The sequence below is a fragment of the Ceratina calcarata genome, unplaced genomic scaffold, assembly GCF_001652005.2.
Source record: "Ceratina calcarata isolate Rehan_Ccalc_2016 unplaced genomic scaffold, ASM165200v1 scaffold368.2, whole genome shotgun sequence".
Classification (NCBI taxonomy): Eukaryota; Metazoa; Arthropoda; class Insecta; order Hymenoptera; family Apidae; genus Ceratina; species Ceratina calcarata.
This window is the reverse complement of record NW_017159898.1, coordinates 445,013-471,143: the sequence shown is the minus strand read 5'-3', so window position 1 is coordinate 471,143 and position 26,131 is coordinate 445,013. Positions and strand designations below refer to the sequence as shown.

Genomic DNA, 26,131 nt, shown 5'->3' with positions numbered 1-26,131 from the left:
ACTGGTGTTTAAAATCAAATTTGTTGGTCGAACATTATCGTTGATGAAGTCCGTCCGTTTATCGGAGCGATAAGGCCCGAGTAAAATAGTTCGCCGGTCTTAATACCGTGTCGCGGGGTTCGAATCGGAAGTTCAGGAAAGACCGTTCTGGAGTTCCGTGCCATAACTTGATCAGAACGACCGTCTCATTGTTCACGAAGGGGGACCATATAGCTACTCGTAATTGCTATTGGCCCCGTTGTGTACATTCAGGTCGGGTCATAGGCGACGACAACACGACACACAAGGAGCACGAGGCTAGGGGGTGAGGAGACCCGGGTTGCCTGTGGGAGTGTGACCGCGTATATAGATACGGCACACAACGGTGTGGATACGAGGTAACGGGAGGAAATTAGAGGCTGGACACTGATCTCCGGATCGGTGCCTATACCTATATATGCGACACTCCTGAGAGAGTAACCTCTCGCGTGGATATCGGTCCATTCTAATTACCTCTATGGTATCGGTGACGTATTAAGGAAATTAAAGTCTCGATAACGAGTAACATGTTCCTGTTCGTCCAGTTAGTCTGGTTTCGAGCTCGGAGCGCGCACGGCCAGTTATTGGCCCCTGGTTCTATCGATCTAGTTACATATTACCATTTTTTCCTAGCTCGATTAAGAAGCATCGATTTGCATTTACGTTATGAGCTCTCCACCTACTCGAGGAGAGTAACACAGGATAATCTCTACACCATGAACTTGTTTATCGATTTGATAGGCTCGTAAACTGAGCGTAGCCGTCGTGGGACCGAACGTGGTGTAGGTAGTATAACGACTGGGGCAAACCGCGGTGGACGGTATCAATCTGGCGTGTACCGTTAAACGCGACGGCGACGACGTTTGCTGAGTCAAGTCAGTTCGGTGCATACCGTGGCATGTGCAAAAACCACAGGCCGAGCTCCTTTCGCAGGTAGACCGGTTACCTCGCGGCCTCGGATTCGTGACAAGAAAGTGGGACGCGTGAAATATGTGTCTGGTTAAGGCAGGCGCCAAAATAACACATTATGCCGCGCGAAGCTTGCGTCCTAACCGGAAGAGGGGGGGGCTTCGTTGTATAATAGCAGGGAAACGTGAACGACCGTATAAATACCGTGACGTAACTATAAAACCATTCAGAAGCACCCGTATGACGTATGGCGATACTGAACCAACGAGTCCTCTGGAAAACGATAATTTATTCACGGTTTTATCGTATTAATATACACGACAACCGTTGAATCTCGTATTTAATTTCATAGTATTCACCTTTTTTACGAACATCCTTAGTCTTACCATTTGTAACGTGCCGCCTCTTTACACAAGGAGATTCCCTCGCATGCGTGACAAATGTATTTAACGACCGTAAAGGCAGACAGGCGACGAAAGAGAATTATGAATGTATGAAATATCGTTTATCAGCCGATACGAATGAAAATTGTAGGCGGCGTGCAAATGACTGACAAGGAAGTATCACGATAAATGTCATTACCACATCCAGTTTCATTACTCGATTTATTGACGATTCAAACGCGTCAGATTAAGATCGCCCGCATGTGACAAAGCATTATTAAATCGTGCGTATAATTATTTACGTCATTTCGATATCGTTCGCCTGATAAATATATTACTGGACGCGTTTCCCAACGTTCACACTGATAATGATTCATTTTCGGATTCAGTCAAAGCGTAATGTTCTCGAGCTTAATGAACGCAAGATTTTCTTTATAATTAATAGAAGATTATTATGGTCAAATGGATTTTCCCATAAATCTAATAGCCGCTAAATGTTGCAGTACTTTTTAGTCGCAGATATTATCTTTACGAATATAAAATCAACTGTCCTCTCAGAAATGTCTTATTTGGCTTTACAGTTATGATTTCTGGCGTAGGTATGCTAATTCTCTCGCTGGAGAATTAAGTAAGTAGAAACAACACCGGAAGAGTATCGTTATTCGCGATTGAGTTTCGTGGCTAGCAGCGGTAGTTCTTGCTTCGGCACGCCGACGCTGAATATTTCGTCATTACAATGCAAAGGCATTTTGCGTGTACAGATATGGTCAGCCGCAAGTGGGACCGGCAAGTTAACATATTCGAGAACACCCACCAGGCAAGATGTCCAACTTCGGTTTGTCTCGTCCGCAGGACTCTCGAGTTTCTCGCCTACCAAACAACGTTAGAGACGAAGATGCTTTAAGGAGAGATGACTTAGTACCACTTTCCCAAAAATTAATCCATATTCTGTTCGTAACTAATTACAGAATACATATATACATATTGTAAATCTAGCTTGAATAAAAGTGTAGAAATTCGACTTGGATCGAGACCGCGTCATCAGGTTAATTGCGGTTGTCTAGCAAGCTTCAGTTTCTGATCAAATAAGTAACCTCATTAGATGTCTTCCGTCTAACGTACGTCGGCAAGGTGAACCGACGAGCACGTGGATCATTACAGTCATATGTATTTCCATTTCACGTTTATGCGCAACATATGTACGTAAGTGTAACGAAGCGATGTGAACGGCGCGGCGTCAGCCACGACTCCCACTGACGGCAGTCGTTTTCTCTTCCGTGTGCATACAGACGCGTGCGTGTCCACATAGACACGACAGCCCTCTCTCTCTCTCTCTCTCTCTCTCTCTCTCTCCTGTTCGCGCGTATCCCTTTCTACCGCCCTCTTTATTGCGAGTACAGGTACACGCTTCTCGGCCGACAATTTATGTAGGCTACTTATGCAACGGCTCGAGCTGGTTACCGGGGCTAGGGCTAGGTCAACGAATACGGGCATTGTTTGCACGCGTGGTAATCGCATACCAAGCCTGACCGCAACCTATATACCATACACTCCGCGACTAATTAATATTTTTCTGAACAATTCGAACCGTGACCTCCCCGACGCTACCAATCGATAAATCCTCCCAAATGGAGATCCTAGTTAGAGAGATAGGCTGTTACGATCCACTGCGTCCAATACGGCATGCGACTGTAACTCCTTTCTTGTTTCAAGACTGTTAAACGTCTGGAAACACTGTTTACCAAAATGTAAGTACGCGCATCCGGAACGAACAGTTCGATATAAAGGGGACATCTTTAATGACAAGTTTCACCGAATGTTTTCTGTGGGGTGCTTCAAGCTGTACTTATCCTCGTTATAAAGACATTTCGAGTTTGAATCGTAAATAACGAGGAATATTTGACTCTGGTTACCATTTCGTAGACGTATAGGGTCAGTAGGAGCAAGGGACTCTCGCTGAAGAGGAATGTTTTTGAATTCCGCACGCGTGCCATTCTGTTTCGTGATCACTGCCATGGCAACCCGTTGCGTCGCGGCCTTTCGTTCGCGAAATCGTTGGTAGAGAACGGGGCAGACGGTTATGGCCGGTCGTCTAGGTCGTTAGTTTGATCGCGGGAAAATCAGAACCCCGGGAACGATAAAACGTGAGGAAATTCGAGCGAATATTCGGACGGAGACGTGACCCCGGAAAGAGGGCGGCGGCGGTGGGGTTAATAGGGAACTGCCGCGCGTAGCTCATTCCATGGTCGCAGCAGGTGCATATTATTCACGTCTTGTCTGGATGGATCTCGCGCAAATTCATAAAGCGATCCTTTGTGCGGACACTTCTGGCCAGCGGGGAGTCATCGCTCTTTATGTGAATCTCCCGGGTTGGTTCACGGGAAGATACATTTTCTCGGAGGAACAAACGAGAATGGTTTGTAAAAGAAAACAGAAGCTCTCGCGGTTTCTTTAAAGCGTTATCGATCAGCAATTATCTGCCATAAGCACAAGTCACATATTTTATAAATGAGAAACTATTGTCACATCCATTAATAGAAAATGCAGTTGTATTAAAGCTTGACAAGCAAAAATACTTAATGAACTTCAGTTTGATGCTTTGCTGTTAAGTCTCACTAGTAAGAGGAATCTTCGCCAAACGTTAATCGCGTTAAGAGCTGGCAAAAAGTTGCTAACGACCCTCCCCGGAACAATCAACGATTTAATCGAGAACAATTTTATCGCCATTAATGATTGACTGTACCAGTGATCGGTTCCGTATCTTTCGCTAATTTATCAAGGCGCAGACATTCTCGCTTCGCCAGTGAAAAATCTGACTTAGCTTTTTTCTGTGTACGTAATCGGAAATCCGTGACGTAATACGGGAGAGGTCGGTGGGCAGAGAGATTCAGTTTTGCCCGGAACAAGTTGCCAAGACGTCCCACTAATTTTACGGCCAACCGCCAACGTATACATTGGTTGACGGTATTGAGTCCATGGCAGGTACAAAGCACCTAGTCGGTGTACTTTACCTAATAACGATACTAAGACGCTTCTAGCGGATCACGTGACGCTAATTAGCTTTCAGGCTGTTGCTAGTCAAATTAATCAGTACAGAAGACGATTAATACACGAAAGATATACTATAGTATATAATTACACACAGAAGATTCGAATTGTAAATGAAGACAGAAATCAATTTATACATAAGAAACTGAATTTTTAATTGATCATAAAAAACGCGATTTGGAATTACGAAAATACAGATAAATGCATACATCCGTCGAGAAAATTGAAACGAATGGACGCAACATCGGTTTGTTTTTTGCGAGCAGATTTCTTGGTAACCGTGGACCTTTAACGATCCGTCGGTTTTAGTGGTGTGCTTGAAAATAATAAAATGTATGGTATAATAAACGGCGGGTGCAACGCGGATTTCGATTATTCGCCGGCGTATTTCTTCCCGCATTCGCAATGAATTCGAAGGGGTAGCGATAGGCAGCGGCGTGTCGAAGCGCAAGAAAATTTCTTCCTGCTCGATACCACCGGTCAGACATACGTCCCAATATACGAGCCACTTACCGGAGAACCACGTATGCGCATTCCTGCCTCTAGCGCGATAGGGATACATGCACAGTGTCTTTAATATGCAACAGACGAGTTGACCTCGCCCTTTTCGTGGCGGTACTTGTTTCAGACTATTATCCAGCTACGTAGCTACGTAGCAGCTACCTACTCCGCGGTTACTGCCAGGGAATTTATAATAACCGAGAGCTGCGGGAATTACCGCGAGACCTGCCGCGCCACGCCGCGCCGCGTGCTCATCGTCGCGAACAGCTCTACGCAATGCTGTATCTTTAACTATACTCCACATCTAACGCGTTAAGTCAGATGCACTTTATAAGTATTCGATTCTTGACTAGTGAAAGTCCTCGGCCAATAATCAAAACAGCTACTTCAATTAAGAAGGAAATGTTTAGAAATTCTGTCGCTTAAAATATTAATAATTGATTTTGATCAGTGAAGAAAAAATTGTCCGATCGTTATCGACGGCATAGATCACTGTCCTGCATATATAATATGCATGTAGTTTGGTAGTTGGAGAATAATTCAACGGAACGTTAACATATTGGAGAGCGCGTTAAACAGCGAAACTTGGAATAATAAATCACACGATCGTGTCGCTAAAGCCGGTGGTTACAGCCGGGCTAGTGGTAGGTTCCATTCTATCCGGACCGATAAAGGGAACGGTGGCTCTAAGAGGGATTATAGGAAAATCAGATACTGGAAGAGAGCAGGGATTGGAAGAAAACGTTGATGCAAAGCTGTTGATGGAGCGAAACCGCGCGACGATGATGATGTGAACGTAACCGGCGCTATACATACGTACCATATACGCGGCTAGGTGCTGATGGATTCTAAGCTCCCGTCGTTTATTCAACTATTCAAGCAATGGCTTCTCCTAGCAAACATATGTCATGCGGCAAACGACGGTACGAACCTCTTCCACGCACTTTACGTCTCGAATCATGCCCTGTAATGCTCCCCGCTTCTTTAGAGGAGCCGCCGCCGTTTCTTCCTTGGATTATATTATATCGCGCTATCGCGGCTGATCTAGTTGCCGTTGTCACCGCGCGAGCTACTGGAGATTCTATTATATTAGATGGATCATTAAACGAATGACGGTGCAACATGCACACACGTGCCGAGTATCATCGACCTGTTCCCCTGCCTCGTTCATGCTACTTAGGAAAACAGAACAACATTCCTCACAAGTAGATTCCGTATAGAAATATATTTTGTAACGACAAATATTATCTGTGTAAACAGATTTGGTTATCAACGAATCTACACATTTTATGTATAAATTCTGCATTATTCAGTGAAATATTTTTCCTCGGTTTCGTTTCAGTCTAATGAATTTCGATTATTTTTAAACAAGCTATAGTTCCGATTATATCATACCTTAACAGGAAGCTAACGGCGATATTTCGAAGCAGTAAAGGAGATCAATCAACTGTTCCAGCGAAACGTGTGTCCTGCATATCAATAAAATACCATTTAATGGCTCATAACCGCGTTGAACGCGCCGGTAATAACCGTAACATCAATAATTAGCGGCATGCAATATGTAACATGCTGTCGCGCGACTAATGCGTTCCAAAGAATATCACGAATCTTCCGGATTTTCTACTTCGTGAATAACAACAGTCTTAATCAGAGTGCGTATCAAGAGATTAAACAGTTTAACAAATTCTATCTGCTTTACTTTACACCGGCTTTTATGCATCGCTTTAATTTCAATTGCTTTACAGAAATAGTTTATAAAAATGTATATTATATTTGTACATTTAATTTTGATTCCGATCATAAATACCTTTTTCCCGCTTTTTGGCTGAGATTATTGGCCCGGAGCCGGTCTCGCGAAACGATTGGTGGGTTTTTCAACCGATAGTCGAAACTTCAGAACGACAGACCGTTCAATACAACAGTCGACATAACTCGGCGAATCGAGGTTCGAGTACCATCCAGATTTCAAATGGTACTGTTTAATCTGCTGATAATGGGCATCTCCAACGAAGATACACACACACATATATGTACATACGTATATTTGTCTAGGATGGCTACGTGCATACTTGCATACTGTTTCGACGTTCGCTGCGCAAACGCCTATCCGTCCCTCCTTCTGATTCGCCTCTTCGGAGCTGGTTATGAGATCAAGAGAGACTATTCCGCGTTTCACATATCGTCGGAGCATGTTTGATCTTTTAATTAAATCGTTCGACGATTCTAGTTCGACTACTATTACTGCTAAATGAAGAATAATAGTATCACTCCATTATTTTTTAAATGATTCGTTCTTCAAAATTAACACATTTGATAAAGATTCGAGTTAGAGTGCAATGATCTCGAAGCCTGTTCCCATTTTTTCATTGCTCGTAGACATACTAAACTCCTAACACTTCGGCAGAATTATCTATTAAGTTTACGACCACCTGAATACCGCTCATAACAGTACACGTAACATCAACGTGTCTTTTCAGACTTTTTTTATAGATTAAAAAATAGGTTTTCGCTAGCACTGTGTAGAATAACACTGAGCTAATCCTTCACTTTTCTATTACTGTCACAAATAATTACACACGTGATTTACGACGATGATTAAGATCGTTCGTATGGAACGTTCATGAAACAACTACTCAGTTAACGTCATAGAGGTAAAATGTCGAACACGCTTATCCTTAGTGTCGTTAAAACTCGTCTAATATTTCTTTTCGAATTTCAGAAATTATAATCATTTCAATATAATCATAAAGTGTCCACTTTTTAGAATGAATTTTTTTCATTCATTTTAGGATTTTATCAATTGAAGCTTTCATCGTATTCTCGTTAATTTTCACGAAGTTAAATGAAACTGTTAGTTCTATTCTTAATGCAACATTTCATTGTTCGCCCGAATTAATCGATGAGAGTTTGTCCTGGTGAATGTTATTAGCCGAGGATTCGCGTCCATTCATTACCAGCTTTCCGGAATGGGAAATTTATTCGTCCTTTCTCTACCTTCTTGATTCGGTCCGCGCACCAGCTCACCGCCCGGAATATAAAAGCCACGTATAGTCATAGTAGCACCTCCTTACAGGTCGGGCCAGGCGAGAGAAAAACCTGGAATTAATATTTCTTTCTGTGTGCCCTTGCTCGTTTCCCTACCGCCCGGCCCACCCCGCTCGTTTTCTAAGGCGGATTCTTCAAGAAACTGTGAAAGGAATTTAAATTCGGTAGCCCGAGTTCTTATAACGGCTGCTACCAAGGCTATGTGTCATATTAAAAAGTTCACCGGAGGTCTTCCGCTGACGTTTATTTCTTAGCCCGATGATATTACGCCGGTAGAATTTTCATGGTTTTATCGCGCCGTCCTCCCTGATTCGACTTTGCCAGACGTTTTCTTTAACCAACCACGAAATTATTCGCGCCGAATCATCGTGCTTTGTTTATTAGAGCGTTCACATTCGGTAATAAAGAACAGTGAAACACGTCACTTATCTCTTCTATCCTACCGTGAAAAGCGGATTCACTTTTTTTTCCTCTAGAAAAGGAAATAAAAGAGAAAGGATTTATAAATAGACTGTGACAGGTGAAAACAGTTCGTTTCGTTCTCTGCGTAATAAATCGTATACTGCCATATAAAATAATGTTTTAGAAACATTCTTATGGCATTGCACGAAGCTGAGTCTTTTAATCAATTGTACGATAACGTTTCTTCAGTATTAAATATAAATCCAGTTTGACGATAATCTTTACACGTTAAAATTAGAAGTAGTCATAACTGAATAAATACAGTTAGAACGCGTGTGCATAAACTAAATATACGTGCGGTCGCTAAAAGGGGTTTACAATTGTCATAAATGGACTCCGTTTAGATATTCGATACCGTTTCATACCTCGCGTGCAATCCTACTAATAGATGCACTGCTATGTTTATTACTGCAACAGTTATTATAGTAACGCTAATAACTTAGTTCAGTAGCATGAAATCTCATTATGCAGAAACGGTAAGACTCGCGTGAAAGAATCTGCAGAACGTAACTGGACATTTCTTGAGTGTGCAAAATTTCTAAAGAAATTAAATTCTGATACGTTAACCGAGGTTCCATTCAGTCGAGGCGAATGGAACGTTCCACGCTTGGAATTCGAAATTCCAAATCACTAAAGTTTTATTTATAAATTAATCCGGTTTAATAAAATAAATTGGTTCAAAAAACAAGAGTTATACTTTTATCAATGCAATGAATTTTACAAGAGTTATCATTCCATATGATTTATTGAATGTTGTCAAATTTTCATTCATTTAATCAGAATATGGTTTATGTTTCAGAGTTCAGAAAGCTTGAAGCACCACCTCAAAATTGGTAAGTCGATTATTTTATAACAGAACCAGTTATTATATGCACTCTTTATATAATATAAGAAACTTTAGAACACTGTAATAAATAATTATATTTATTTATTTCAAGTTACAATGCATTGAATTATACAATATATTTTAATCATTGTCACTCGTTCTGTCCGCGTTCGTGAAAAAATTTAATACAAATGTCTGTACCGTCAGTTGACAAATGGTAACGAAGATAAGTAACTCGCGCGTTTTCATCCGATAATTCTTCTTTGTTCGTTGCTCGTGTCGACGCGAGCTTACATCCCAATTCCTCGAAATAAAGAAATTCGCTTCATCGCGAGGCGACGGGACACGATGGTAACTGAAAGGAATTCCTGTCATCCGGTCCGACGTCTTGACGTACGACTTCTTAAAGTTTACTCACATGAAAGTGCAGTCTAGATTTTATCCTTTTCCCACCGCGTGGCCCACTGATAACTCCCGCAGCGATCAAACGTATTTCGTGTTGTTTATTTCCTCGGTTGACGACTTCATTCGAGAAGGTTTCACACAAATTTTACCAATTTAGAAAACAAGCTTTGTCAGGAACAGTGAATAATGAGGTTCAAAACGTTGAATACATTCTCATTATGATATAGTTTTCATCATGAATAAAAAAGAAATTACATATTAGTAGATGTTGAATTCAACTAGAATGCCTATGAAAACGTCAGAAGAATAAAATAACATGTTGGTCGACGTACATTTCGTTAAAAAACGAGGCTAGATAAGAATTCAGAGACGCGAAGCGGCGGCGATATCAAATTATCAGTAGGCGTAATTATTCTGGAAACTCGATCACCGATCAAATAAATCGATTACATCCGCGGAGCAGTTCCATCCAGGATAATCGAATCGAATCCCTCATTAAAAGGAGCAAATTGACAATTCCTCGCGTATCGGCGCCCGGGACTTGGGGCACCAATCGGAGCGTGCGTGCGGCACGCGCCCAGTTACACACGCCACGTATTGTGTAATTCGGTTCGCTGCTGTAACGTCTCAATTAGTGACTCCTCGCGCATTTTGAAAACAAACCAACCACTTGCTCAGCTACTGCTATATCCACGTCTTCAAGAATAGTCACGAAACTGAGGTCTAACGTCGTAATTTCATTTGCTGATCCGGATATTCGAACTGAAAACGCGTTATATGAGGCTGATGACAAGAATACAAATCTCCTTGATCTACTTCAGTTTAACTACTATAAAAAAGTTGTCAGAACCTTCTTATCCTCATTTACTTTATATTTATTACATAGTAAGGTTTTAGATTTCATTGCAGAGTCGTCGAAAGTTCATATTTATTATACGTACTTCATACCACATTTCACGATACACGCATTTATGTTTCATGCATATATTCAATTTAGTTTGTAATTAATTTCTCTGGCATATCATACATGATTTTAAGCAAAGTTATATACTCGACTTTAAACGACAAGAGCTTCCTGGAACATTAACAACACAAATGATAGACAATGTGTCATGGATTAGTACCTATTACGATGTCGAATATTCGAAGTAAGTACCTATTGAAATAAATTAGTAATGCTACTTCATAAAATCGAAGTTAACCCATTCGCTGCCAAGGACGAGTATACTCGTCTTTGGCAGGGTGTCACGCATTGCCAGGACGAGTATACTCGTCCTGCTTTAAATATATTATAACATGCAGGCTCTTTTGAAGGCCCATTGCCAACGACGAGTATACTCGTCTTTGGTTTTCTGCTTCTAAATGATTATGTATGATAATATATGTGCTCTTACCAAGAAATAACTTGGCAGCGAATGGGTTAAACGTCGAACTCTTGTGTAGGTGTACCGTTATTCATCGATGGTAAATAATCTTTCGCGTTCCGTGATCGGAACACCCGACATATGTCCGTAATAAAGCAAGCAATTAAATTATATTTACTTTCAATTTATATCGTTTATGGATTGAACCGAGACCGGTAATCAAACTTGTCCAGCACCGCAATTACCACGCGTTTGGCAGCTGCCATACAAGTTGCATTCGTTAAACATCGATTACCGCCGCAACATATGTTAATAATAAAAGTAAAACGTGCTTAATGCACAACGTATCCGCGAAGGTTCGGTCGTGTTTGTAAAATCGTAAATCAGCCGAGGTAGACTTTCGTCTCTGAATTTATGTTTTGGAATCTGCCTTCCAACAACGTGTCTCTACATTAAGACGGAGATTATGCAGTCACATATTACAGCTTCTTGGTGCTTTACCTAACTGATGGATACTTAAATTGCCACTTCAAGTTGAAAATTGTATCCTAGCTGTCGCACATCATTTGAATTATGTCTCATACGCGCACAATTCTGTAACTTTGTAAGGAAAATTGAGATACCTAAAGTATCGTTATCATACAGGGTATCATCGAACGAGTGTGGTACAACTGAGCAGTGGATGATACTATATGTAAAATTGAGTCGAAAAGAAGGAATAACATATTTTCGTTTGACACTTGGTATTCGAGAAAATCGAGCTTGAATATTCTAACCAGTATATATGATGCACTATATCTGTAGAATTATAATATGTATTAATAAATGAGAGATAATATTGACATTACATATATATACATTAATTAGACAACATTATTGAAAAAACTGTTCAGAGTGACGTTCTCGTTAACGGATACGTATTGCTCGCCTTTTTAATGAGTTATGGACAACAGAGACGTCAATATTACAACATGTAATCGGAACGAAACTTGTATAATGAATTGGAGTGACGATGCAGTGTACGCGTATTGGATAGAATTTTTAAACTCGATTTTCTCGAAAACGAAGCGGCAAACGAAAAAATGTTATCATTCTTTTCGATTCATTTCCACATGTAATATTACTCCCTGCTCCCTGCGGACAAGATTAGAAAACAGTAATAAATCTATACCCTTTTTTCAATGCTAAATTTTGACATAATTTTGACGTTCCAAAATGAAAACAATTTTAATCGGAAAATTACATACGATTTTATTTCTAATTGACCACTAGAGCCACGCACACCTCGCGTGTAGAACGTATGAATATGGAACAAGTGTAAGTTACAAGATGAATAAAAATTGGGGAGAAAATGAGGTTAGTATGAGAGAAAAAGGAAATGTGCTAGTAAGATGAGGGCGAATCGTTTCCACTCGAAAGATATCGCGAGTAGTGGTGTAACGCGGTAGGGACGGCACGTAATTAACGCCTCATGTAGATGGTATCGTGTTGCGGACGATCCGCGTGACGACCAGGTGATGTACGGCCTCGGTGCTTGTAATGGAATATTATTATCGGTCGGCATCGACTCGTTGAGGTTGAATTAGCGGCGGCGGAGCCACGTCGGCTATGAAACGACCGATTCCAGCAAAATGGCCGAACGGAACGGCTCGGCGCGATGAAGAGCCCGATGCTCGACGCGGAGCCGCTCCGCGACGCAGCCGTGCGTTGCGAGCTACCACGCAGTACGGCGAGCTGTTCCTTGGAAACTAACCGCGAGAGACAAGCCAATTCATCTCGGGGAACTTTCGCTGGTTCAGGTGCTCGATCATCCAGGACGAGCGAAACACACTGCATTCTGGAGATAGCTAGACTGGCGGAAGTGGCTAAGGGATGGAGAATCTTAACGGGACTCGCGAGCGTGCACATCGCTCCGCGCCCGCGCCGCGCCGCTCCGACGGGAAACAGGATTAGCCGGCAGATATTGAATTTCGTAGAGCGCGGCGAAATGATATACAATGCTCGGAGCGAGCCTGCGATCGGCTCATCGAATCGCCGGAACCATTCGGAGCATAGAAAATTATCGAAGTTCGTGTCCCGGCGAACTTCGGATTCCATCCCATCGGTTCGATTTGCTTAGCCTCGTTGTGCATTAGTTTTTTAACGAGCCTCGAGCTCCCAAAGTTAATTTCGAAATCGACTCCTCGCGTCGGTAATCACAAAACAATTTAACGAGCTTGCCTTGAAAACTTTATCTGGGACAATCGGCGCTGAGAGTTCGGTGACGGTGATCTCGGCTTCCATCCGTCGAAGACGTTTTGACGATGCCGCGAAGACAATGCGGGACGCCCCCACCGTCGTTCACGAGCGAGAAACGAGAGGGCGAACGAGAATCCGGGCTCACCATTGTGCGAAACTCGCTGTCGAACTTTGTTGACTTCTTAAAAAGTCGTAAAGGACGGCCGGAGGTTCCGTCCACGACTGACGGGGACGTCTTTTCCGACACCCGTCCGACCGTTGCCCGGAAAATTGACGTCGGAGACGTTTTTCCCGGCTCGTTTTTGCGTTCTTGTTCCGACCACCTTTTCTTTCCTCTTTCCATTATATACCCTCTTGTCTCCTCGTTCTATCACTTATTACGATTGCCTCCTTTGGCCATGATTGATAGTTCTGCGTCTGAACGCATTTCTCGACTTCAATAAATTGATCACCCGGACGACTTACTCGTTTCTCTTTCTTGTGTATTTGCTCTGATAATCCAAACTTGACATTTCACTCTTCTTGATTTATTCGAAGATTTCGACGTCTCGTGTCGAGTACTGTCCTTTCGATTAATTCATACCAATTAACTTTACTTTACAGCAGTCTAATAAAAATCATGTTTCTATGTCTATAAAACATATTTCATTTCAAATCTGATTATGCAATACGTGATTTGATTTGGCAAACACTGGGAGGATAGAGAATTATCTCTAAAGATTTTTGTCATGGTAATTGACAAAATTTCCTATTTGCAAACTTCACTTAAACGTGCAAATTGACTTACAGTTTATTTCCCGTATTCATTATCAAAGGACCCACTTAAGTGAACTTCAAAGAACCTAGAATACACGCTCGTGGCTTTTTCACTGGAAACTTTATCTTTGATCTGAATTAGAAATATTAAGTGCATAGAATAATGGTGGTAGTGAATTTATTCCGCATAAAAACACGATGTTTTACCCATTTATCTAATCTTCGTGAAAGTGCACATACCTAATTCAGTATGAGTTTAACAAAAAATCGAACATTTACCTGCCGAAGAAATGCATGAACGTGATCAATAGAGCGAAACTGAAGAATCAGTGTTTCGGTGTCAAATTTTATGGTCGCTCAAAGGGAAGTTGATTCGACTAACGGTCCGCGCAGAAACTGTATCGCGTCGAAAGCAGAAACGGAGTATCACGCCGCGCGGACCGTGCCGGGCGAAATTACAGAGAAGGTCCCGTTGGTCGAACGCTGAAAACGAACTGCGACAAATCTGATTTTAATGCGATCGGGCGCGCGTGGCCGCGTAGCCGGCAGGACGTTGGTATTTCGAGAGTGGCAGAGATGACTTGCATCGCCGCACTGGTCACCGAAAGCCAGGAACATATAAGCGTTCCTGATCAGCGCCGTGGTGATCGTTAGAGCTAGCTAGCTTTTGATTAGTGCGAAAGGAAAGCGAAGAAGTTCTGATCTGCGGTCGGTGCACGTCAACCAATTAGAGTTCCTCGTGGATGGCTCATCGAAGTTAGATTGCCGAGACTCTCTGACAAGCTTAATGAAGAGATTTATATGATTTCCACGTCGAATAATCTTGTTTCGCCTGGTCCCCGATCGCATTTCTATCCCCAATGGAGTCACAAACCGCGCAGACCAAAACGCGTACCTTCGATTTCGCCCGACCTGCTTTCTGCTTTGCCAATCGCAAATTAACACCCCAGCTGAGATTTAAATTTCCGAGAGTTCTCGTTCATTTCAGAATTGCGATACATCGAGAATTTGATTAATCCTTAAGAAACCTTATTTGGTTAACTTCGTACTAAATGTTATAATCTTTGTTAAAAGGAAGTTCAGGGGACCTTTTATGATGGCTCGTAAACGTAAAACATTTTATGAAAAATGTTAAACTGGATCCAGGTTACATGAAATTCCTCCAGAGCTTGCATTCATAAACCAAAATGCAATCTTAGATGTTATATTATTATTAACTATATCAGAGATAAAGTAATTTAAATTTCAAAGGACGATGAATTATGAAATTATTCTGTCCTTACGAAACGAATAACAATAGTGCAGTGATTCATATCGATGCAAAATTAAAGTACATACATTTCTTTAAATAAAGTGCGAATGATCGTATGTTCAAATAATGATGATTTACTTTCGTACGAATGGTTAAACAGTCGATGAATATTTATACTTTATACAGTGCGTATCATGTGAAAGACTGGAAAACGAGAAGCATCGAAGGGGATCAGAAGAATTCTATCATTGCGGACTATTGTATCGAAATGAAATAAAGTGAACTCCTTCGAGGCGAATACGGGAATCTTTTACCTCCCTTCCGCTCGACTCTGTTTTCCCTCTCAATACGATCAGGATCAAACGGACGGATCCTTTATTGCAAAGAAACGAGAAATTAATCCGTAAGGCAGACGCAATGTAGAAGTTCTGTTATACAGTCTATGTTATAGCGTACTGGTACTGGTGAGGTAGGGTCATCAAACGAGAGAATGGAGTACGCAATTTTGTACCGAAATATTACGCGAAGCTCCAAGTTATTTCCTTCCTTAAAGCTCTTTGACTCGCAAGACACAGTACTCTTTTCTAAAGGACTCCTTATTGGCTTATTATCCTTCGACTGCCTCTTTAGAAATTCAGCTAGATTAGGAACTAGAGGAGAGTTCGCTATGGTCTTGTTACCGATTTGAATCCTATTCCTAATTAATTCTCGTTTCACGTGGGTACATATGGCATATATTCGTAAATTAATTATTTTTCTTTATTACAAAAATTTGGACATCATGAAACATGTATTTACATTTCCAAGAAAAGAGTCATCCTGATCGTTTCACTTTCATTGAAGTTGCACTGAGTTTCCGATTTTAATTCAACCGAAGTTGATACGAGGCTAGTAATTACTTCCTCCCTAGAGCATTCATTGACTAACCGCGTTCTATCGACGCCACGGGGATACTGTATCTCCGAAGATGGAAGTGTAAAGAGTTCCGGGGGTAAGAAATGGATAGAGCCGACGAAATGACTCCCACTGCGCCGTCGTGCCGAGGCGCAAAGAGGCACGAGAGCGCGTACGAAACGGATGGAGAGGAGAGGAGCTACTTGCATTCCTTCACGCTTATTGGTTTCATCAGATTGCTTTGCTTCTATTAGGTGGTGTCTATACTATACGGATACCATGTACCGGCACGTTCTCTGATATCCGGTGAAACACCAAAAAACAAGTGAAACCGTACTATTCTATGGAAACGGATATACTATCAAATAAAATCTGAACTTTCGTTTCACGATAAACATTTGTACTTCGATAGAACGAAATAACGGATCTTTATTGTTTTTGGATGTATAGAATTCTGAAATAGATTAATTCATCTGAAATTGGTATCACGGTTTCATATCATGCAATGCAACAAGGAAAACATAATTAATTTGATAAAAGAGCAGCGTAGCAATGCGAGAACAATATTACCAATTCAACATTTCAATCGCTTGCTCCACTTTTCTTGACGTTTGATCGAAATTGCGCAACGAGGAGGTTGTAACTACGCGTTTACATTTATATAAGCTCGTTATTCCCGCGGGTACCTTATTCCAGTCCAGGATCACACAATCGGCAATCGGCGTATTGCGTAACAGTTTTCAGATGTAAGTTTGCTGCAGTTCAATATTTTCTCGCAGTAACTGATAAAAGTCTGAATCCGTTCGGGATGATAGGTCTCTCTCTCTCTCTCTCGTTGATCCTTTAATATTGTCATGGCTACTGTTTGCACGACATATCTCAAACCGCGGCGAGTGGCAACGATAAAAAGGCAGAAAGAGGGGAAATAAGCGACGAGCGAGGGATAAGAAAGGTGAACTTAGATATCGCCCACGGCATGGCCAGTGCTAACAAACCTCGAAATGTAATAAAAGCCAGATTCTCAGGGTATATGTATTGACCCGTTGTACGTGTGTTTTTCTTAGCAATATTCAGGTCTCGCCTACGTTGGTTCAGGAATAAGTATCGATGGCTCTATGAAAAGGGTTAACCGTTTACTTCTTAAATCAGGTTCTATCTTCTAATAAAATTCTTTTTCATTGACACCAATATAAAATTATAATTGAAGTTCATTGTAACAAATGTATAAGATAAGTAAAAAGCCAAACGCAAATCTGTCGTGTTAGTGGACTGTCATAGTCTGTTATCTCTGATTTGACGTGAACGTAACCAGGATGACGAGAGTACTCTCATGGGGCAGATTGTACTTGCACAAGAACACGTCGACTGTCTAGTCAGGATTGGACGTCGCGTCGGTCGGGCGAAACGTCGATCGTCCAGTCGACAGAATATTACTAACAAAACTGCCTACTGAGTTTACTCTTTACCTATCGGCCGATCGATAACGACAATACGCGGTCATCGTTAACGACGAAGGTCAATACTGACGACGGGCACGAGTTACGACAATGACGAGCCACGGAACCGCAATGATGACACCCATGAACTCGTCGACTATAATAATCCGTAAATTACGCGTTTAACAGGCTGTCGTTATCGTGCTTCACCCGGGATTTCACGTGAGCCGGGTGCCTCTCCGACTGCCCGCGACTGTCTGCATTCCCGTTGGCCTGTCCTTCACTCGTAACGCGCGTCGACATTAACTTCTTTTCTTTTGTTTCCCCTCTTCCGTGCCGCCGGACATCGGTGCTAATCATTTTCCCATTTCAAAGTTGAGCCACTCGACATTTTGTACGATTCCAGTTAAAGTTAAATAATCTTTAAACGAGACGAAGGATAATAATAATAATAATTGATTTACTTGTTTTCAATATTTCTCTCCGTGTTCAGTTGGGATTTATGAAACGGATTATCTCTGTCTGTTTGATGTTCATGAATAACGTCAACATTTATGAAAGGAACGTACTCAGGGGTAGCTGCAGCTTATGTTCCTATTCTTTCTCATGGAATGTCGCGCTGTCTGTGCGAACAAGTCTCGAATAGCACTGTACAGTATTGTCCCTTCTGCGACTCTTCACCGGGATTTTTCGCGTGTACTCACTGCCAGTTGTAATACATTGTACATTATTACCATATAATTATCAGCGTCAGCCAGTTTATATAGAAGTACGTCATGCTATTTCTATTTGACATGCATTTTGCATGTCTGACATGCAGCTCTCTCATAATGAGGCATATGTATCTAATGGAAAAGATGCTAAGTACAAGTAACATTCCAGTGGGAAACGATAGGAAATTATCATTTCCAATAAAAATGCTCTCAAAAAATTTAATCATTATCTGTTATTAAATATACATACATATTTTTCCGCAAGGGAATTTAATTCCTTTGAAATTTATGAAAATACATTAAATATCGATTAATTGTTACCACATTCATATTACAAATTGGAATCAATTTAACAGTACGGAAAACGATACTCATGTATTATTTTATCAGAAATTAAATTTCACGGAAATTCCATAAACGTACGATTTAATTAAATCGGAATTTGATCTATCGCATATGAATAAACACTTGAAACTTTTCAACATTTCAATATTTCCATTTTTTAATTAACACGAGCCCTCGAAAGAATATTTCATAAATGCGCGCAACTTGTGTGCGGCGCGCACGTAGGTGGGCGTCAAAAGGTTAATATAGCTAACGTGCATGAACGAACGACTCCTTTTAGCGGTCAATCGTAGCCATCCACCGCAAGATGTAGCCGACACGGGGCGAATGCGATACGTCGTAAAAGACGCATCCTTGAGCCAGAGTCGAACGACTCGTTTCGATAGAGCCAGCCCGCGGAAAAATACCGAAACCTATATCGTTAATCAGGCAAAAATTTCCGCGGTTACGCTGGCACGAACGAAGAGGGAAGAGCTTTGGACAAGTGCCAATCTAGCATCAAGGAGCGGTATACCCGCAGCCAACGGCCTGCCATGAACGAATCGGTACATAGATGCTTTCACGGTCCGAGACGCTCGCCCGAAATCGCGCGTTTCTTTATCTCTATTTATACCTCCTCCGCTCCGTTCGCTCGAAACCCGCGGCGCGCATCGCGATCTCGCGTTCATCCTCGTGATGAAGAAGACTGTTATAAATAAAAAAGGGGGAAAGCTTCTCTTTGAACGCGGTATCAAGGGTTCTTCTACGTTTCCGCGGGGCTGGAATCCCCGGCGCATACTTTCTCCGGGATTCGCTTTCCCGTTTTTCGCTCTCCCATTTCCCGTATCTTCTTCGCCGCGAGATTTCGATTAAAAGGAGAAAGACCGCGCAGCCAGGATACTGTACATGGTTTTCGTACAACGTGAGCAACGGGGTTGCAGTTTTTTGCGGCATTTGATTACCTAATACTCTCGTATTATGACTTCGACTGTGAACGAGAGTACTCCGCAGCTTTGAAAGTCTTCCTCGGTTCCGTTTTACAAATTTAATGGAATTAATAATTCACTTATAATCCTCTAGTCATGAGTATACATACATTGATTGATTTGTTCATCTTATAAAATCTCTATGATTCGAAAAGATATTCTTCGATTTTTGTATAATATAAGGGAAAGAAAATAAATTGTTCTGTAAAAAAAAAGGGATTAACTGTTCACGGTTCTCCCATTTATCGATAATAAATTGCAGCTTGAGAGAATCTATGTTACATTCCCTTATTACTTTTTGGAGAACGGAAGGTAGCAAAACTATACTACTCGCACTAGCTGCTTCGCTATACCTGATTAGTACTTTGGTAGCCGTACGTTCAACTACTATATGCAAGTTAGAGAACGAAGGTGGAAAGATAGAGTGGAACGGGAAGAAAAATAAAAGAGGAGCAGGCGAAGGAGGATATCGTGGAGCCCTTCAGGGAAGAAAGTGAAATACGTTACGATCTGTCTTAGGCCTCTTCCGCGGACGATACGTCGTGACTGCTCTCGATAATAGGACTCCTCGCGGTGCGGTGGGTGGAATATAATACTGAAACAAGCAGAGGAGGGAAACACGGGATCGTGCGAGCGAGGAGGAAGCAGGAGGAGAGAGGACACAACGGGAGATGAGACGAAGCTTTCCTCTGGGTCCCGTTATTTCGCCAGGGTTCTTATTTACCTTTCTTTCCTCTACACGCTCTTCCTTCTCCACACATCGTATATTTTCGGGGCGGAGGGCTCACCGTACCTATCCAGCCACTTCGTGATCCACTGATCAACCTCGTGGAAGCCGATCCTCTACTCTACAGGACTCGCCTCGATCGAACATGGATGATACGCCATCGCTGATCTGTATAACTGGATACGCGAGCCAAGAAAAATTGGAAGTTATACGAACATTCGTTGGTTTACGACGTATAAAATCTTTGAAAAGGCTCAATCAGGCCTGGCTTCACTGGCGAATGGAAATAATAAAGTTTTTTTTCATCTAAAGTTCCGATTTTGAGAAAATCAGACTTTACATCTTTCGGGATCAATCTTTTATCGGCGTGGCCGTATTAACTTTATAGGGTACTCTCGTAGAATATAATGGTTCGTACGTGAGCTAACACTACAATCCGGTTGCCCTAAGATCGGTTCTCCGAAATTCCCAGCTAGGAAATACGGTTAGTCCGTATGACGTTACACGAGACCCAGGATGCGGATTGGGTGTATAATTAACAACTACCTGACTCGACGGTTTACCGTACCCGTTTGCATGGCGAGCGACAGATAAGCTAACAGCTCGTGATTCTTGTTTCCCGTCTTACTTCGAACTATCATCGAGCATGCGTTCCCTGTATCCGGCGAATTTATGTAACACCCGGGGACGGTGTCTCGTTACGGGACACGGTACAGGGAAACTGACACGAAGGCGGCCACGTTACAGCCGGCTTGATCGATGCGTACAGTTTCGGGCGTTCACACGTTGATACTAGTCCGATATAAATAGTCGTGAGTGTATCCCAGACACGCGAAACGCATAAAGCAAATCTGACCTAACCGGCGCGGCGCGTCACGACCGGACCACGAACGCGTGAAATTGATCGTCACTTTGCGTTACAAAATATGAAACGCGGCCCGGCCGTGCATCACGTCAAGATTAATAATGGCGATGATTAAATTTCAAGAACGTTAAGCGAGGGTTAAGCGCGCGATATTCAGACAAGCGCGTGCACGTTTGCGGTCTGGTTCGGTGGAGGCCTTGCCTAACCGATGCTGAAAGCTTCCTAGCTATGTACCTGGAATATTTAGTACAGAGACAAAGTGAATCCGGCATCGGTCGTGCAGCCGGCTGTTTCAACCGATTATAATCACGTGGATCTACAATTATCAATACGAGTCGACCTACCGTCTATCAACATAAGTACTCGTATAAAATTAATAAAATTCTATGATATAAACGCATATCAATAAAAAAAAAACGATAAATTTTATAGAGATTAAAAATGAATCGAATAACATTTCGCATAATTCTGGCTGCTCGGTCAATAATATCTATTGAATTTTTAAAGCAGTTGCATAAGGCAGGACTCTTTGGCAGTGGCGAGTCGGAGCATCGGGTCAGATCGCGTGGTACATTTAAAAACGCGCAGGGAACGTAGTATAGTGGCTGGATGGTTTCCCCGCGAACGGGTTACCGCATGCCGAGGGAAATAATTTTCCTATTCCGAGATAGGAGCGGAGCCGAAAAGTGGGAAACCGGTCTGAGCCTTGGCAAGAGGCAACGCATCGGTTAAAAGTGCCTCTAAACCAGGCCGTCTTCCGAACATACGCGGTAACTTCCGCCGATTTCGCGAATATCGTGAATTCGCCAGCTGCGCGCTAGTTACTCGTTGAATCTATGATCTCGCCCCACGCCCCTTTCAGCCAGCTCGTGCGCCGAATCCATTATTATACAACGTGTTGTGTTGCCACGGCGAACTTCCAATGTTCCGGATGAAATAGACGCGAACGTTCGGCAGCATCAACGAACAAAATTTCCCAGTGAAAAACACTGGTGAATTGTAAATGTTTTACTATTGATTTAAGTCACCAACTGTATCATATACAACAGGAGTGACCAACTATTCCACAGGGAATTAAGGTTGTTCCACTCATACAAACAGCAAACCTCGTTTATTTAAAATAAAACACGGAATTAAATTAATTAACATAAATATTTCGCGAGCCACCTGTTCGTCATCCCTAATATACAACAATTATAAAACCCTGGAAATTTCTATACGTAATCCTTTAAGTTAACATGAAAGAGTACTAGAAGCATGGATTGACAAGAGGAAGCTTAGGTTACACGATAATACTTCATGAATGTCTGTAGTCCAATTACTACAATCTCCGGCTTGTTAAGCGTCGACTTTCGACAATACCGTCAACGCGATCTCGCGGGACATATAACGCGTTATCCCTTGATGTAATAATGGGGGTTACATTCGCGAACGCGAGGGAAGGAAATAGTAGTGGTGGCGGCGGTAATAAGAGGGTGGAAGGAAAATCTAATTTTAAAGATGCTCGGCTGATGCGGTTCCGGCACTTTAACAGGAATAGGTACACACAGGTATGCCTATGCGGCGCGGCGCTAATATAATAATATTAAATTACGTCCCAAGGCTTTGTACAATTTAGGCGTTACGTTAATATCCGAGTGATTAACGTGCGTGCCATGCCCCGATAGACGTAGGAATTCCTTGGCATCGGCGGCGTAAAATGGCCCTACTAGACGTATTACAATCCTGAATCATTTAACCTGTTACCCGGTTTCCTTCTGTTCAGGCCCGATCGTATATCCTGATTACGCGTCAATGTTTTCCACGTACACGTTCGGGGTGCGATACGGCGCACTGCAAGATTTTCATCGCTTATTACGTTACTTTCGGGTATTCACGTAACGGGGTCAAAGCATCGCCCGTTAAACTTCATCCCTTTTATCCCGACATTGGATCTCAGAGGGGTGGCGAGGCGGTGTGTGTGTGTATGTGTAGGGGGGAAGCGGGGCATAAATTTCACTTTACCTAGGAATTCCTGATTTCATCCCACGATCTCTCCGGGGCCGGCTGATAAATGTCCCGGCTGATGGACGTTTTACGAGGTGTTGGTTATTCCGTGGAAAATCGATCGATCGCTCGTTGATGAATATTGGCGAGCGAAAACGAATTGCAGCAGGTATCGAATCGATAATTTCTTGCCGTGGTCGTTAACGTACCACCGGAAACGGACAATCGCTCATGGATAAAAATAAACGTGTGCGTCGATGCAAAGGGGAACTGGTTATGGGAGCTCGGATACTTGCGATTTCATTTGGAACGGGCAACGCGCTTGAGAGGCGAAAGAGATGAAACGAGGCTGCGGAGGATACAGAATATAATATGTGATATACGATATACAGAAGCAGAGAGAGAGAGAGAGAGAGAGAGTGGTACATACGCGTTACTCGGTAATCTACTTTCGGACTGAAATATAGGACATAAATTCCGTGCAGGGGATCAAAGACCCGGGTGCGAAAATTTAATGCGCCGATAAATTAGCATACTAACGAGGAGCTTTAGAAAAGAGCAGCGGGCGGATCCACCACCCTTGCTCTATCTCCGGTCTCGGTCGGATCCAGGCCGGGCAGCTTTTCCTACGATAGTAATCAAGCAAAATATTGTGGCAACGGCCGCGGGCACTTCTGTCGAGGTTCTTGACTCCTTGGAGTATCCTAGGTCCGTTGTACCAGTACCTTGGGAGATTACCAGACCTCCTCTCGTCCTCCCTTTCTAACTTATCTGTCGGTATTCGTCCCGCGTTCTTCCTGTTCCCTCGATCGTTCCTCTTTCTCTCTCTTTAGACCCGGTCGCAATAAGTCGATGCTTTCGTTACTTATGAGGGAAGCGCATCGCGGTGGACCGTGCCATGGATAAAGTAAATGAGACGAAAGAGGGCAGATCCAAAGAAAGATTAGGAGGAAAGGGTTAAGGAAAGGAAGGGCTTAACGAGTAGAGGAGTAGGGATAGGGAAAGGCCGGCAAGGATGAGGAAGTGAACGAGAAGGTTATCCGATTCTATGCCATCACGCTGACCGTGGTATGGGCCAATCATGGGCTAAAAGTTAGGAGAAACTTCCTAATGTATGTGGGAGAGTCGGACCGGCCGGTGGCTTGCATCCATTCTACGACCGGGCGGTCCAGGTCGTGACCTGCCAACTCTCCCTTCGTTCGTTCGTTCGTTCGTTCATTCCTTCCTTCCTTCCTTCCTTCCTTCCTTTCTCGCTCACTAGCTCGCGAGATCTCCCTTGCATCTCAACGTCCATACCTCTTATCTATTAGGTCATGCCATAACTAACGTTGTTCTTCACCTCGCTTTAAAGGAATGCACATATCTTATGAATCTGTACGATTGCATAAGCCGTTCCAAATTCGTTGAAACAGAAGTTGGCAAATAATTCGGGCAATGGGAAAAGACGATAAACAAGAATGCGGAATGAAATTGGAAATGTTGATTCGAACGTTCTCTACACATTTCTGTTCACGACTGATACAGATGTGTGCTCAACCCTGACTCGTAACCTGCTAACCTTGTTGACCGCGTTCTCTGAACAAGCTACATGTTTGTAGTACATATTCTGGTAAGATACGACTGCTTGAGGGAGCCCGAGAAAAACTGAGGAGTAGGATTTTCGCAGGAGTCCGATACATGGCTGCACGTTAACGGTTCACCCTAAGTTATTCGATCTGATTGGTACAAGCATCATGCGGTAACCTGCTGATCCTCAAACTACACGTTTTGTATTTAACCCTTAACTGATGAGATAGAAATCTCGTTGGTAATCCGACGGACTAAAGTCGGATGTACTTCGACTATTTTACGTTTAAATAGTACTTGACAAAAATGTTCGAACACTTATCACTGATTAATATTTGCCATGGATTTTATTACGTAATTAAAATTTATCTTGTATTAAACTTCCGATTCAATTGGGTCGGCCATCATCAAGAGCGTTCAACTAAGATGAGATTCACGACGTTAAAAACTGTTGACGCTTCTTGTCCTCAAGTAATTTCCTGCTTGCCTCATACTTCCGCTGGTTTGCCAATAATGCAAGTATGCATCCAGCGACCGGCTGATTTTATATTATATTTTGTAGCCTCACTTCTGGGAAAAGGGACTATGTATGCGTGTACGTAACCGCGGGAGCATGCGAAAAGCAATCCTCGTGATATCATGTCTTGGTTAGCTGAGGAGGCCCCGTTACTCGTAACGTGTTAGAATCCTCCCGGTGATTTATGTGTGCGGATTCTCAAGTGTATCTAATATTCTCGGTGACTCGCCGACAGGACTTGTATGATAATGCTGAACGATTAGATTGGTTGACAAGCAAGTGTTACAAGGTAGCCATAGGTCGTGACACGCGATCCGTGCGCTTCTGGTTTGCCGACTTACTCCGGGGATCTCCTTTGCGCCTTAACATTTCTCCAACCGACTGTTATCTTCGTAACTTCGCTACTCCCCAGCGTTCAACAACTACGTGCTTATTATTAATTCAGTTCAGACGTAGCCACGCAGATGCATATGCATGTGCAGCATACATTTTGTAAAAACGAGTTCAACTGGCCCGTAAAATTAGTATACATAGTGCGATTTAATAGAAACGAAATAATTAAGTATTCTTATCAATTTTTTAAAACCGTATGTTGCACAGGTACAAGCTCTTTTTTATGGATTCTCATTCGTACGATATTTTTCCTTCGACAATTCAGTCATGGAAAAACTCTGACCTGAGAGAAGATATTCAAGTTTTACGTTCTTATGATTCTTTTATCTTCTCGGCAACGTCACTGTTACTACGATTTTTCCTTAACCCGTCAGTTTCTTTTTTACTTCAGTTTAGATATAAGTTTCAAGTCCATTCAGTAGTTAAAGTAAATTATACATGTATACCGATTCAGATGAGCAATCGTTATACTAACACGTTAAAAGATTTTAGATTATTTTCAAAACACTTACATATG

General features: G+C 42.4%; 2 protein-coding genes across 3 annotated transcripts in view; one reads left to right on the top strand and one right to left on the bottom strand.

The window, feature by feature from the left end:
- Atg16 (Autophagy-related 16) overlaps positions 1-26,131 on the bottom strand; it is a 417,335-nt gene that overhangs the window by 90,768 nt on the left and 300,436 nt on the right. The window lies entirely within an intron of this gene.
- Positions 1-26,131, top strand: part of neo (ZP and PAN domain-containing protein neyo) — a 188,331-nt gene that overhangs the window by 41,611 nt on the left and 120,589 nt on the right. The window contains exon 3 of the mRNA XM_018025810.2: positions 9,166-9,199. The gene's annotated coding sequence lies outside the window, so the exon portion shown is untranslated. The remainder of the gene's footprint in view (positions 1-9,165; positions 9,200-26,131) is intronic.